This window comes from Canis aureus, chromosome 25 (assembly GCF_053574225.1).
Source record: "Canis aureus isolate CA01 chromosome 25, VMU_Caureus_v.1.0, whole genome shotgun sequence".
NCBI classification, from domain to species: Eukaryota; Metazoa; Chordata; class Mammalia; order Carnivora; family Canidae; genus Canis; species Canis aureus.
Genome location: NC_135635.1, coordinates 31,104,183 through 31,119,653, shown reverse-complemented (window position 1 = coordinate 31,119,653; position 15,471 = coordinate 31,104,183).

Below are 15,471 nucleotides of genomic sequence, written 5' to 3'. Positions count from 1 at the left end.
GATCGGACAGCACAGAGAAGGGTGCATAGTTTACATTAACATTATTTAATGTCACATTACATCAATTATTACGTTAATTAATGATGGATATTTTCATGTTCCTGATACTTAGAACTCTGAAAGCGAAGATTATGGTTTATTTATTCTTGTGTGTGGGTTCTCATTCATGCACACAGACAAGCAGGAAAACATTCACACCCACACACATCGAATTCATAAACACCTCACCTACACACACCCATGATGAGTACCAACACCATCACCAGTACTAACCATTATGGATACTTAATGATGAGGTAGCTTGGTACTTCTTCATACTGTGCCATCTCCCTTCGTGGTACTTTTTCATACTATGCCATCTCCCTTCACACGTGCCTTGCTCTCTCCTCACTTACCCTAAACCAACTCTATCATAAGTAAGTTGAGATCCTTCTGTAGAAATCAGAAGATACTTACCTGTAATTCTAATAGGTATAGTATCTAGGGCAGTGCAGGGAATTTTGTTGGGAGGTGCAGTGACTCTCAGATGAGGCTGGATGATGGGCCAAGTTTTGTTGAAATCTCTACAGCTAGCGTTTATACACACAGATGTGTATATATGTGGAGTCTATATTATTTAGCACACAAGCCCTATTGCTTTATCATATGATATGCCATAGAGTCTTCTGAACAGGTGGGGACATCTTTTTACAAGAAGTACCTATTTGGCTTGTGCATGTTGAAACGTGGTGGTGGGATATGAGAGGTCCATGTGTATCAAAGGCCTTAGTACTTTAAAAAAGATTAAGAAAACTTTATCTAATGAATGCCAAATGAGTAAGTCCCTCTGTTTTGAAGGCATACAGATTTACTCTTTCAAGGTATAAGTGCCATAAGGTCCTGAGGGATAGAGACATAAGATCCAAAATATAAATAAAGTTGAATTGGAATGGTAGGGAATTCATCAAAACTTGGTCTTGTAACTGTCCCATAGTCTGGTGGTCTGAATCCCAGGGGTTAATCCATTCTGCCTCCATGGTCAAGGTGACTTGGAAGCTGAAATCATGATCAGAAAGCTTCTGTTGATGTTCTCTGAGAGAGCCCTGCCAAAGGTACTAAAGTTACTCTAGGACCCAGGGCTCTCCACGCTCCAGGTTGGGCTTGTGTGGCAAAAATGTATACTTGGTGGGCATGGGTTAGACCAAAGACAGTTCAATGAATCAGATGTTTGATGTCATAAGACTGAAATAATCTGATACCTCCACTTCAAAATAGAGATGATCTCATAAATGGGGTTAAAAATACTCATAGTCCATTGGCCACAGCATGCCACACTCATTTCCACACTTGGAACAGCCTTGGAGGTGGCACTAGCAAGACCACATCTGATGATGCAAACCTCTAACCAATGTGGATGCTTAGGAAGACACACTCAACATGTATCTTTGTATATTATTTTTTCCCCATTTTCTTAGCTATTTGATCTCTCTTCTGACTGAGAGTCTACTTCTTGTGTCTTTTTTTTTTTTTAAAGATTTTATTTATTTGTTTATGAGAGACGCACACGCAGAGAGAGGCAGAGACATATACAGAGGGAGGCTTCATGCAGGGAGCCTGACATGAGACTCGATCCTGGGACTCCAGGATCACGCCCTGGGCCGAAGGCAGGCGCTAAACCGCTGAGCCGCCCAGGGATCCCCTACTTCTTGTGTCTTAATGACCTGGAAGCTAATGAGTTATAGCTGTGCTATGGTCCTAGGAGATTAACCATCAAAAAGGAATTGTGCAACTTTTGGTTCCTAGTAATTAGGGGAACCTCCAGAAGCACCGACACACTGCTAACAGCTACCCTCCTGCTCTCACATTCAATGATTCTGTGGTCAGATATTTCCCTGGGCAGTGTGGAGAAGGGCATGGAGTTTCTGGTGCCTAAAGCATGAAACCTTAAGGCAGAGAGACTCAAGCCTTGGGATTCCTGTGTTGTATAAGCCATTCACCTGAAGAGTCTACTTTATAAATACCAAAAAAAAAAAAAAAGTTTTTTTTTTTTGAGTTGCATAGTTGCATCACACTGACTCTTCTTGGAGGCAGATGGTGAGACGTGAGGGAGTTTGCCTTGGGTGTCTCTACAATCCATTTAGAAACAGCGGCACAAAAATCCCATGATCATCTCCCCCCTGCCAGCCTGAAATGTCAGCCCTGTGGGAAGCTGATAGGTGTTCCTGCTATCAGCAGAAGCAGCACCTCTACATTCGTATCTTCCAGAGTACTTTATTCACTATATATCCTATGTAAACTGTTGGATTTGACAAGGAGGAGTTGTCAAAGGCAGACTTCTGGGAAGGGGCTGTGTTGGGTTGAATTTGGCACCAATCTCTCACACTTGACAGCTCAAGTACAAGATCGCGGATGAGCAATAGAACCTATGAGCCCCCTCAGTCAGCACACGCAGGCCCTAAGTCACATTTAATTCAGAAAGGCCTGACAGCCCTGCATAAAATGGGAGCAGTAAAATGGAGAAATAGGAGTTATGTGCAAGAGTAGGCCATTTAAGTTATTTCCTTTTACTGGAGTTTTGGAAAATATGAACCAGGACAATATAGACTATGATACACCACGAAGAGATGCACATTAGCAGTCTAAGGAATATAATCCAAACTTTAAGCCAGAGTGACATGATTTTTAATAACTCAAAGCTAAAAGGGGAAACAGTGAAGAGTTAGAAGCTGCCTGAAGTTCTTATTTTTTAGCTTAAATTGTACATATCAATATCTTTATCTCCATGTAAACAAACAGAGAAAGAAAAGTAAAGGATTGTATAGTGAATAGAACACTGGATTTGAAAACACCTATATCTGAGTCTTGGCTCTGACACTTTCTGGCTGCCTGAGATAATGACCACGGTATTTAACCTCCTTAAGCCCCATCTTTAATTCTAAAATGGCCAAATTAATACTTCACCTACTGTATGAATAATCCTCTGCCACAATAATTCTGTGTAACAAATCACCCATGACTCAGTGGCTTTGCGAATGATTCCGCGGGGTTGAGCTCATGTTGGCTGGGTTTGCTCATGTGTCTGCCGTAAGCTACACATTGGCCAGGCAGTGCTGCTGGACGTGTGTCTGGTTGTCTTATGTATCTGGGAATTGGCTGCAGCTTGGCTAATTCCAAATGATCTCCACTAGGATTACTGGGGCAACTCATCTCTATTCCATGTGGCTCATCCTCTAATACAGGGGTCAGCAAACCATGGCTCTTCAGCCAAATCCAGCCCATGGGCTGGTTTTATAACATTTTATCGGAATACAGTTGTGCTCATTGATTTTCATATTTTCTGTGGCTACTTTTGTGTCACTGGCAGAGTTGAGTAGTTGAAAAATTGGCAATAGAGATCACCTGGCCCACAAAACCAAACAAAATTACGATCTGGTCTTTTACAGAAAAAGTTTGCTGACTCTCGCTCCAGTAGGCTAGCCTGGTGTATTAACTGTGGCCACGGCAAAGAGCAATAGAAGATGCATGCAAGATTCTGTATGCATCACATCAGTTAACATGTTATTGGCCAAAACACACTATGTGAATTACAGTGAGAATTGCAGAATTCAAGTGCTAGGAAACAGACTCAACCTCATTAGTGAGAATTGCAAAGTCACACGGTGAAGGGGCATGGATGCATGGAGAGATAAAGAATTTAGGCTATTTATGCGATCAATCTACCACATCTGCTCACGTTATGACGTTTGATGAGGTTCAATTGGAACACATGTAGAGTATCTTATAAACTCTACAACACTAAAACAGCATTCATCCTAATGTGTCACAATTTTATCAGATTAGTGGTAATCTGTTATATACTCAGTATGATAGCAATGGTTATAACTAAATAAAATATGCGATACTGGGTATGTGAACTTGGCCTTCTCCCTCTCATTTGCAATGTGCTGCATAGGGAGACAGATGGGACAAGGAACAAATATTTGGATAGCCTTATTGCCTCCATAATCAAGTTGGTTCCCAAACTGTGCCCAGTCTGTTCCCTTGAATTATCATCTGCACCCTGCTCCCAACCAAGTGTTTCATCAAAATTAATCAATTTCCGACTATTGTATTGAATATAGAACAGACAATATTACTGGCCCAAATGTAAAATTTTTGTTTTAGTATTTGCTGGAATGGTTGAATATTATCTTTCAAAGCATTGTATTCATCATGAAAATAAGAGCTGTGCTAAATTCTTGTCTGAGCTACTAAATCTATAAACTTGATAACTCCTAGGATGTAATTCACTTTTTCTTTATAACTCATATTTCGTAACAATATAATTAGACTTGAGAACCAAGTATTGGTTCCAACAATAGTTTTGCCACCAGCTTGCATAAGACACACTTGCATATCACCTACTCTTGCTCTCTCCAGTATTTCACATTTAAAAGAGATTGAATTAGAAAAACATTTGAGATATTCTCTGACTCTAGAAGTTCTGTTTGTTCCAGAGTCAGGTTTTGGATTCCTATTTTTTCCAGTGGATAAAATATGAAGAGCAGGATGTGGGAATAATTAGAGTAGAAAGCGTATAACCTCTATTAATGAGGTCAAAGATAAGATTGTGAGTTAAATAGCATTTTGTGGCTTAATGTCTTAGAAGATTAATCTTTAATTTTAATTAAGTAAAATTTAATTTTTTCTGAATAGCCAGTGTGATGCCACCCAAATCAAATGATCATATTTTTAATTTTCAAGAAAAAAATGCATCATTACCCCCCTTTTAAGGTTTCCTTCTATGAAATTTCTTCAGACATGAACCATGCTATCATTTCACTAGACCAGTTACTGGTAGCAGTGAGTATTTGTGGGGCGAACAAATAGAATGCCCAGAAGTAAGTAAAATAGGATTCCTTGGTCTTTTTAATTCTTGGCTCCCAGCATGTTGATTCTAAGACTTAGTGAGGTTCCTCTAGTCCAAGTATCTATATGTAAAAAAGCAGAGAATGTTTTATTCATTGCTTCAGGAAAGAAATATTCACTGAGGGCCTCCTATGTGCCAGGCACTGTTCTAGGTACCTGGTATACATCAATGGTAGACAAATGAAGATATTTGCCTTGCAGAGTTTGTGTTCCAATAGGGATCCTTTAATTTAGGGCTTGTAAGAAAGGCAAAAGGAAAGCAAAAGGATTTGTTGAACTTACTGAACCTGTGCTAAAATGGGAATTATCTATGCCAGAGTCTAGTCTGCTATGGCCTATGGGCCACATCTGACCTGTTACTTGTTATTATTGGGCCCATAAGCTAATTTTTTGTTGTTGTTGTTGTTTTCTAATGAACATTTGCACTAAATTTGATGATTGGGCACACTAACCTTGAACCCCAATTAAGCAAAATGGTACCTTAGAATAAAATTCCATTCTTCTCACTAGTAGAATTACAAAAACAAAATTGTGCTCCATTATTATTGTAATCTTTTGAATTTCCTACAAAGACTGTGGAAATTTGTTTTCTCTCTTGTTATGAAAGTACCTATGTTAACAGTTGAATTTGCCTTTTAGTTCATGAAGTCTAAATGTTTTTATAGAAAAAGTTTGTTAGCCTCTGATCTACACAACTGAACCAAAAAAATATAAATGGATACAGAAATTTCTCTAGTTCTTTTTGACTAAATAATTGGTGCCAGAATTTAGTCAAAATGACTAAGGAAACTTTATTTCAACATTGGTCCATGTATATATATATATATATATATGTATATATATATATATATATATATACATATATATATATATATATAAAGATTTCTTTAAATTTATTTATTTATGAGACACACACACACACACACAGCGAGAGAGAGAGAGAGAGAGAGAGGCAGAGACATAGGCAGAGGGAGAAGCAGGTTCCCTGCAGGGAGCCTGATGTGGGACTTGATCCCTGGACTCCAGGATCATGCCCTGGGCCAAAGGCTGGCGCTAAACTACTGAGCCACCCAGGGATCCCTGATCCTTTTATATTTGATCCAAATGATCTATTTTTGTTCCAAATTATTATGTCCTACAAGGTATGGAGAGTGTGCTGAAATATTTGGTCATCTTTTAAGCATTTGCTGAATTGTTAAAGGATCAAAATACTGTTAATTGACCTCTCTGAAAACATACCTTCTTACCAGCATGTTCTGAACTTAGATGTGTACTCCCTGGTAGCTGAATTTTCCTCCCTGAGATTGTACTCTTGATGTTACCATAAGGGACGATGAAGTTTTAAAGGCTTTTTGGCTAGAAAAGTTTCCTTTTCCTTGGATTATATATACAGAAATCATGACACTTCCAGTGTAACACTATTTAATCACTCACTTGTCAGAAACAGTAGTTAAAACCATTAATGTTTGATCACTTCTAGTAGTTTACATTAACATAGAGCAGAATAAACTGTGGCCAAATGAAAGTAAATGGAAGACTCAGAAACAGCTATGAGATCTAATTTAACATTTTTGTTTCTTCCTGGGACATTTATGCTCATGGTGGTGATTTTATATTGCATACATATAATATAGTCATGGTTATTGCTTTTAAAATGGCACCTAGTTTCTTTGATGACTTTAAATTTATTACTATTTTATGGAGAAATAGTATATTGTTCCACTAGAAAAATCACAACTTCTCATTGTTCTGTCACACAATGAATTTTAAATTCACAAATTAAAAAATCACCCCAAACCTTTTACCAAAAATTAAAACAGTAACTGTTATGTTTAGAATTCTAAGTTAGAGTTTTAAAATACATTTCAAAATGTGAACTGGGAAAATTACATAGATACCCATTTTTAGGAATCCATCCCAAATATATGCGGCCAAAAATATGAAAGTACTGTGAACAAGGCTGTATTCACTGAAGTACCATTTGTAATGGCAAAGTACTGCAATTAATCCAAATATTAGCCAATAGGGAATAGCTGAATAATCTATGATACACATGGATTATTATGCAGCTATGAAAAAGAATGGGAAAATTTCTGTGTTAACTATGGAATAATCTCCAGGATGCACAAAAAAATGTGTGTGGGGGGGGCACACACTCAGGTGCACATGCATGCATGTGTGCTTTTATTTTAAGAATTAATAGAAAGATAAACCATAAGGTTCAGAAAAAAATAGTTGACAGTAGGGGAAGAAGAGGGCAGAGTAGAAAGGAGAAGAATAGAAACTATTCTTTTTTTCTTTAAAAAGTTTATTTTGAAGATATGACTTTGGAAATATAAATATTTTCCACAATAATAAAATTAATCACAAAGAGCATTTCCTAAACACAGAAAGTCAAAGGAAAAAGAAACCTAGGGTCTCCTGCATGGCTCAGTCAGTTATGCATCAGTCTTCGGCTCAGGTCATGATCCCAGGGTCCTGGAATTGAGCCCTGCATCAGATTTCCTGCTTGGCTCGGCCCCTGCTTGTGCTCACTCTCTTTCTCTCTCCCTCCTCTAAAAAAAAAAAAAAAGAAAGAAAGAAACCTCAAAGCATATCCTGTTGAGGCACAGAGGAACTATCCCAAATGACTTTATAGCATAGCAGATTGACCATACATCCTTAGTGGGACCAAAGAACATAAAAAACACATAAAAAATCTTGTTTCCATAATGGTATAATTGGTGGTAGTGTTAATATTCTAAGACTTTTTTGTATGAGACTCAGTGTGAAATAAAGCCAATGAGTAATTGGTGTCTTTGAAAATCAAGATTTGGGGGCATGGCAGAAAGGAGATATAGCTATGAATTCAGTTATGAAAAAGCCACTATTCTAGATTTTGAGTTGGAGGTATTAGTATGAATTTATGATGCTTTTCATCCAAAACAAAACAGATATAACCTTTTTTCTATCTATGTTTTATTTATTTATGACAGACATAGAGAGAGAGAGAGAGAGAGAGAGAGAGGCAGAGACACAGGCAGAGGGAGAAGCAGGCTCCATGCCAGGAACCCGACGTGGGACTCGATCCCGGGACTCCAGGATCGCGCCCTCGGCCAAAGGCAAGCGCTAAACTGCTGAGCCACCCAGGGATCCCCTTTTCTATGTTAACTGAAAAGAACTAACAGATCCCTGCCGGAAATGTAAGATGAACTGGGTTTCACATTAGAAAATAAGGATGCTATTCAAGACTACTGATGTCATCTCAAAAGGCCTCCTAAGGGGCTAAATGAATAGACTACCATGTCAAAGCCAGGGTGATTTGAGTGCCAGTAAGAACAATAATTGCAATCAATTCTAAGACATCAAAGGTATTTAAATCCATGAGTTGATGAAATACTTACAAATATATACACATACGTATGTGTACATACATACTTATTGTATATAGGATATACTAAGCAGACCATATGTATTATCTTCTTTGAAGGCTGTTAGGGGCCTTATTATTTTTGAAAACTTAAAAATAAAGAACCAAGAGTTTACAAATTGTACTGCAGCATAATCAGTTGCTGTTGAGAGGGAAATATGTATTTATAGAAGCAAACTAGTTAATAATTAAAGAAATAATCTATCTTTTCAATACCTTATGAATTAATGGATCTAAACAACAAGTATTAATGGCTACTAACATCACAAAAAGAAGACAACCAGGGATAATTTTTTTTTTTTTCAACCAGGGATAATTTATCCCTGAGGACAGTGTACAATACCACATATGAAACAGACCAAAAAAAAAAAAAAGCCAGCATGAGTCTCTACAGTCTCTAATTTTGAATACAGATTTATAGGAAATACAAAGGACACAAGTCACCATGAGTATGCAATTAAAAATTCAGACTAAGGAAAACTTTAGAGAACAACTCATTTTTTTCAACAAAAACTTGAAGAAAGACAGTATAAGAAATAACAAAAAAACAAAGACACACAGAGAGAACCTATAGATAAAAGAAATCTAAGAGATTTATCATCTCCCCATGTATGGATGTCATTTGGATTCTAATTCAAAAACAAAGTGAAAATCAGTAAGTAATTGGGAACACGTGAACACAATTTTATATTTGCTATCAAATAATATTTTTTAAAAAATAATTCCTTTAATATTTTCAGGTGTGGTAATGATATCGAATATGCAAAAAAAAAGTCTCCATCTTTTGAAATCTCTCTGAAATATTTTACAGATGATGTGATGTCCAAGACAATTTCATCTTCAGGGATGGAATAGAGAAGGAGAAGGTGTCAGTGTAAAGAAAGTGACATTTGTCTTGAGTTTTGAACTGTTGAAGCTGACTGATATGTTCATGAAGAATTACTGTTCTCTCTACTTTTATTTACATTTTGAAATGTTTTAGAATAAAACATTAAAACGTAGAGGGTAGAGGTAAACAAATTCTTCCAAGACCTAGAACTATAGCTTTGTCAAAGTCTAAATAAATTATATGTTATCTGTTGAACAATACTTTAAAAATATTTTGTACTCTTATGAGCACTGAGTAATATACAGAATTGTTGAATCACTATATCGTATACCTGAAACTAATATAACACTGCATGTTAACTATATTGGAATTAAAATTGAAAAAAATAAGTGAGCAACTGAACGAAAAAATATTTTGTACTCTAGAGAAGATTATACACAAATTTAGGATTAGTAGGTGCTCATGATTAGCATTTTTATCCATAGTGAAATTTTATATTGTTTTACATGACTGGATTTCTCCTTTAGAGTTTTTGTTGAGATGTTGCCATGTGGGGACAATATCTTAGTATAACAGATTCTGTGCATCTTTGCATATATAATAGAGACAATATTTTTAAAATATGTTAACAAAAACACTTTAATCTCTCTTTAACCACACAGTTTTTGCCATTAGTGCATGCCCTGAGACTTTATTACCCCTAAGACTTTACCAACCCAGGAAAGGGGAAAGTAAGTACTTTCTAGAGCTAAGGGGCCCAGAAATAGGAAAAAAAAGTAAATATGACACCAGAGAATTCTTCTTTGAAGAGGAACAGGAAGCAAAAATGCTTTTGATACAAAAAGAATGTGGTTCAGAAAGAATGCATCTAAGAATGATATGCTACTGGGATACCCTGTGGGGACCTACACACCCTTGGCTTTTGTGAGAAGATATGGCCCCAGTGAAAACTATGTGCCATGTAATTGGTTTAATAGTGCCCCCCCCTCCAACAAGATGTGTACAAGTCCTAACCCTTAGAACCTTTAAAGGTGGTCTTATGTGAACCAAGGATCTTTGTAGATGTAATTAAATTAAAGATCTTGACTTGAGATTATTCTGAATCAAGATGGGTCCTAAATCCAATACCAAATCCTTGTAAGAGAAAGGAAGAAGGAACAGAGGCAGAGTCTACACAATGAGAAGAAGGTAATGGGAAGAGGGAGGCAGACTGGAATTACACAACTTCACGCCAAGGAATGTCAAGGGTTGTTGGCAGCCATTGGAAGTGAGTAGAGTCATAGAACAGATTCTCCCTCAGAGTCCTCAGAGAGAACCAATCCTGCTGACAACTTGATTTCAGACTTCTGGTCTCAAGAACTGGGAGAGAATAAACTTCTGTTGTTTCAACTTGTGAAACACTAATTGTGTATCACAGGAGTCCTAAGAAACTAATATGCCCTGCTTCTCTCTCTCTTTCTCTCTAAAAGATTTTATTTATTTATTTGAGAGAGAGAGAGAGAGAGTATGAATAAGAGGAAGGGCAGAGGGAGAGAGAGAGAATCCCAAGCAGACTCCCCACTGAGATCAAAGCCAGAGATTGGGCTCAATCGCATAACCCTAAGATCATAACCTGAGCTGAAATCAAGAGTCCAGTGCTCAACTAACTGACACCCACCCCAGACCCCCTGGCCCTGCTTCTCATCATGAACCCTGGGGAGGAGTGCATCTCACAGGGGTTCTGTGGCAATATGAGGGTAGTAATATCAGTGTCATGTGATTTGTAAGGGAGAGGTCCAGAAATAAGACCCTGGAGCCTCTCCTGGTTCATCTTCATAGACTGCTTCCTGAGGTTCTGATGTGTTCTGGGTGGAATAGCTGAGAACAGGTGGTCCTATCACAGAGGTCTTGCAATGCGGGTGGATTCTAGTGAGAGCCATAGCAGAGGCTGCAGGAGCAGATGGATAGTAGAGGTGGAGACTGGGAAGGGACAGAAGTTGGGTGGGAATGGGAGATATTACCAGCCACTAAATGTGCTGAGAGCACAGACCAGGAATTCCACCAGTGTGGACCAGTCAGAGTGGATTTAGACAGGACAGTCAGAGGTAGGAGAGCAGAAGAAAACACTACTGCTCAGAAAAGCAGAAGCTAGGAGAAAAATACAACACAGACACTGGAGACCACCTCCCCAGTATGAACTTCTTCGTGTGCCCAAATTTCATTGGGGAAAGAGGAGAACCTTGAAAAGAGAAACTGCTCAAATAACTAGTTTGAACTGCGTAAGTTTGCCTACAATGGATGATTGTACTCAAGAGGAAGGTTGGTGAGCATGAATGGGCAAATTTAAGAGTCTTCTTGTCATTAGAGGTTGGGGATAGGTGGGTCGAAGGGAGGACTTTGAGATTATATCAATTAGATACTATTATAAAAGCTGTACCAGGGTGCGTGAGTTGTAGTACAGAAAATTTGACCTTGCTACATGCAGAGGAGGCAAAAATCAGTGGTTACAGACTTTCAATATTTTTCTCATAATAAAATCCACTCTGATTTTTATCAGCTAATTTAGACCTAATCTAATTTATTTGCACATCTGTCTGCCTATGAAAGAGTCAGCTTTTGACAATGAATTTCTGATGCAACCATACTCATTTCTGCTTCAGTCCTACCATCAAAGGCCAGGAGCAGCCTGACTCTTCTGAGGGCTTTGTTTTATCAATCTGGGTGGCTGGCTTTGATTTGGCTTTGTCATCTTGCTGTGAAGCACGAGTAACCCTCATTAAGAGTTCTGCTGATGCTAATTTATAGATCAGCAAGTTTAGAGGACTGTTTTTAATGTATTCACTTTATTTTGAAGCTTTGCGTCTTTTCTACCTCTCAAGGGTCATGTCTGTTTTACAGACAACTAGAAAGAGAGTATGGAAGTAATTGCCCACAAAATGAGGGTCTCCCATCCATATACCCTCCTCAGTGCACTGGCCTGAAAAATATATCTGTTGTCCTCACTCTGCTTCATTTGGCTACACAGTGACTCATTAAGGTGTGGTCTAGCAAGTGGTAAAAGATTCAGGGACTCCATTTCGGGGGGCTGCAAATCCTTCTGACCTCTGTTTGCCTTCAAATGCAGTTGTTCATCTGCTAGGGTGGGAGGTAAAGTTCAATAAATGAACCTAATGTGCCCAAACAGCTCGTGGTTTGGAAATTCTTGGACTCCTCTAGAGCATTTTGGTGATTTCCCATTGCCACTAGATGTCCCTGTGTGGCTTTTCTTTTGGACATCAGTGCAGTAAGCATGCAAGTTATTTCTGTTCTGCTGCATGGAAGGAGAGTGCTCTGTTGTCTCTGAAGAGGCAGTTCACAGAGGAATATTATCCAAGCTGGCCTCCAACACACCTTATCCTAGGACACTGATTTCAAGTACAAGGCGAAAAGTACTCTGAGCTTGTGTAGAAATCAGGACTCTCTATAGAAGTCTCTGGAGTCATGCCAACTTGCATTTAACTTCCCTGCCTCTCGGCTCACTCTCAATAGCCCAAACCAAAACTTTTGAAACTATCGTGAAGAACTAGCTCTTTAAAATATGTTTTTGTACTTCCCATCTCTTGTAGACCAATACATGGTCTCGCAGTGCCTGACCAGCTTGCAGCTCTCATTATACGCAACTACCAGGGGAGTTTGATAACATCCAAACTGGGTGTTCCCTGTTTCAAAAAACAAGTTCACCGATTATGTGCTTGGTTGGGCCATCGTCCAGCAGTGTCAACTGATTATAAAAGTTTCTAATGCAAACTCTCAATTCTGTATTTCTGTATTTCTGTTGGGATTGATTGGCACCAGTTTGTAGACCAGCCATGATCTGAGGACCACAGTTTGAGTGGCACTGTCCTAGGTATTACCATCAGGCTTAGTTCTACATCCTTGAATGAAAACCAATGGGCCAGGAAGAAGTGGGGGTGCCCAAGGCAGCTTTGGAAAACTTGAATGGAGACTCACGCAATGTGCAGAGGGTTATGGTCTCTATCCTTTCGGGGCTTTTGCTCTATGTCAGGTTGGACTATCCACTGATCTCCTGCACTGAATCTCAAATTATGGCTACTTTAAACAGATACAATGAGTGATCCCTGGAAGCATAGCAAGGGAGAGGGAATGAGAGTTCTTACAGCTTCTGCACCTTCTTGCAGAAATTAAGTGCATCTCATAAAGGTTCACTCTGCACTTGAGAAAAGAAATAAAGGTGGCATAGGGATAAATACCGGGTACTTGGATTCATTTTAATAATTAGCCACAGTGACACCTAGGTGATAGATAGTGTGGTGGCTTACCCAGCAACCGGCTCCAATTACGGAAATAGCAGAAGAGAGTTCTAGCTTTACAAACTGGAAAGAAATAGTTTGTTTACTCAATGCACCAACAGTTTGCGTCCTAACAATCATTTATTAAGCCGGTTATTTGTAATGCAAAAGCACAATTTGCCTTAAAAAAAAAGTTGAGGATGGTGATTAAGTTTCCTGTGGGTTCACGGAAAATCATTTAAGCCAGCAATAATTGAATTAAAATAATAAAGCAATGTTTTTTTTTTTCTTCTTTATGATTTCATAGGTTAGGTCAAGTCCAGCTAAAAAGAACATTGATTTCTCTGTTACAAATTCTTGGAAATCCCAACTCCAAATTTTGATAGAAGCTTTCCCCTCTCTTTCTCAGAAGAGCCACTGGAGGAATGAGGTTTCTCTGAACTTTCTTGCTTTGGTCAGGACAGCAATATGACATGAGTTCCTGATGGCAGTGACCAGCAGGGAGGCAGGATTCTAGACAAAGGGAAACTTGGAAGAAGGGATTCATTAGCTGTTTCTTTGACATTTGAAGTATAAAACCATGTTCCATGAGAGTGCTGGAGTTTTTGTGGTAAAATCTTCTAGCAGTGGCTGAAAGTTAGGCATTGGATGTCCTGGAGTGGTAGTAGGGTCATGAGTGCCAAGAAGCTCTGGGTCAGGTGCTACCAGGGGTAGGTGCTTACCAAGAGTAGGAGGAAGCTGCACAAGTAGAAAAGGAAGAGGCAAAAAATGCTCATGTGAGAAAAGAAGTTGAAGGACAATATACACAGCTCTAAGCTCTATCAATCAGAGATCAAAATTCTACATCCTTTTTATATGTTCACTTTTATGTGGCAAGGGCTCCAAAGGAGCGGCCCCGAATACATCCTCCCAGGATGATGACTCTACTGAGGGCCGACTTCTACAGCATCTCCCTCAGAAAATGTAACACAGGCAGGGGCACATCTAGGTTTTAAGGATCCTGAACCTTATGCAGTTTGTGGGTACCTCAGAAGAAAAGCAAATTTAAAAATATAAAATGAAGTATAAAAATAAATACTTATTGAGGTGAGACAATAAAAACAGAACAAAATATTCATTTTAAAGAGCTACTAAGTACCTCAAAATACAGAAAAGTAACAGTATTTTTAATTGTGAGACATATCTATATAATTTTTTCTACATATTTTCTTTTTTAAAGATTTTATTTATTAATTTGACAGAGAGAGAGGGAGCACATGCAGAAGGAGTAACAGGCAGAGGGAGAGGGAGAAAGAAGCAGGCTCCCTGCTGAGCAAGGAGCCCACCATGGGACTCCATCCCAGGAACCTCAGATCATGAACTGAGCCAAAGGCAGACACTTAACTGACTGAGCCACCCAGGTTCCCTCTATGCATTTTTATGGTGTCTTCTTTGAGTACTTCTCCAAATGACAATGATTGTATAATATGATTTTCTATAGCCATAATAGAAGGACAATTCTTTCCTATAACTTCTAGCATGAGATGGAGTTTAGGATGAGCTCTCCTCAAAATATGGCACCTTGATATGGGGTACTTAAGTGAAGGAATTTGAATACACAGGAATGTCACTCTGACCTTCCCAGCCCTTCTCACCTGAAACAAGTCATAAAACCCTCAGATGCCCTCCCTACACCTGGAGGAAAGAAGCCTCCTTATCTCTGAAGGCAAAGGGATGATGCCAAGAAGAATCTCACAAACCACCTTGCTAAGTTTCACCAGTATACTGCACTTAGCCCATACTCCTTAATCTACCATATTTCTACACAGCTACCCACACTTCATCAAACCTAGCATAAAAATATTCCAATCTAACTATCTCTTGGAGTTTTCATTTCCTAATGAAGGCCCCTGTGTCAGGTAACACATTAAATACATTTTTGTACCTTCCTCCTGTTAATCTGTCTTTGTTGATTTAAATTTCAGACCCCACCAGGGATCTTAAGAGGTTGGAGGGAAACTTTTTCCCTCCCTACACATGTTTGACCCAAAATTTTTAAAATACATTGATACACTTAGAAAAAGTTTAGTTTTATAATA